Source organism: Verticillium dahliae, genomic scaffold (genome assembly GCF_000150675.1).
Source record: "Verticillium dahliae VdLs.17 supercont1.22 genomic scaffold, whole genome shotgun sequence".
NCBI lineage: Eukaryota > Fungi > Ascomycota > Sordariomycetes > Glomerellales > Plectosphaerellaceae > Verticillium > Verticillium dahliae.
In genome coordinates this window covers 354,954-356,410 of record NW_009276918.1, presented here as the reverse complement: position 1 = coordinate 356,410, position 1,457 = coordinate 354,954, and positions in this window count along the sequence as shown.

Here is a 1,457-nt window from a genome sequence, read left to right as displayed (position 1 = left end):
TCATGTCCCCTTGCGCCCGACGATTCTCTCGAGCCCTTCCACGCAGCCTGCGTTGATTCAAACAAAAATTCATCGTTGGAGAGAGGAGAGAGAAAAAGTCGAAGAAGACCAAAAGGCTGCCCCAGGGCTTGACGGCATTTCTTTTCTCTTCCTCCCACAAAAGAACAGAGATCGACCACAAGTTTTTTTTGCCTTCAACACATCTGTCTGTGGCTCTTTCTTGCCGGTCCCTGGTCAGGATTGACCGAAAAGAGTGACATAGGCATAACTCTTTGGCAACCACCCGACGGCGAGGCTCGTGTTGTCGTCTTGCATCCATACGCCAGTCTGGCTTGGCCCCAAACCGAAGCCGCTGTTGTCTGTACAGTAGTACTACATGAACATTGGCCTTCTCACATCTTCCCGACATGCAAAATACAAGAACGGCACAGTACAACTACGAATGCTCACACACGCTCAAATCCACACACACCCGCACCTCGCCAGCCAAGCTCATATACACACACACCTCCCCCCCTCCACTCCTGACATCAGTTCTCCCTCCCCCCTCTCCATCCAACCAGCCCGTCGCTTCGTACATCCCTCCCCCAGCTTCGTTCGCGCAGGCGCAAATCCGTCCAGGCAGACTAGTGACGGCCGCCGCGGCATCAATCATCGTGTCGGGCCAGACGTGCAGCAACAGCAGGCGTATCGCAACGCTTGCTATCTCATCGTAACACGCCTTCAATCCTCGTTCAGCCTGCTCATCTTCATCCAGCTCCTCAGCCAGCCCTTGTTTGACCCTGTTTTCTTTCAACTTTTAACCTCCGGCGCAACACAACTCTACAGAGTCAGAGGCACCGACTCGTTGCTTGTCTTGCCTGTCGCGCGCCGCTCTGCCCGGGTACGAACGACCCTTCGCCACCGGCCGGAACGATATCCCATCACACCTTACCTAGCCTTAGGGCCCTCTGGCTCCCCGGGCCTATCATCGCATTCCTCCTCACCCGTCCCTGTCTTGTCCTACATTTTCCTGTCTACAGTACATTACCAACCAGAGAAAATCTCACTCCCAGCTTCACCTAACCATACCCCTTGGACTCACTTGGACGAGCCCTCAGAACGTTGCAAGGCTCATCGATCTTCTTTCAGCTTGGCCGGTGTCGCCTCACAGCCCTCCTTGTGGTCTCTGCGTACCACCACCCGCCGTGAAGAACGACACTACTCACGTCGCCGTCCGTCAGGGACCGCGCGCCTCCCACCCCCCCCCCCCCCCCTCAAAAACCCAAAAAGGCCCCGCCCAGGGGGGGCCGGTCTGGTTTTTTTTACCCAACCACAAGAAACAGGGAAACCGGTTGGCATCCCCTCTTGCGAACAAAAAAAATCTGTCCAAAAAAAAAAATAGAGATTTTTCCCCGGGACCCGGCGGGGGGGGACCCCCACTTAAAGAAAAGACGGGTCGCCCTGGATAGCTGTGT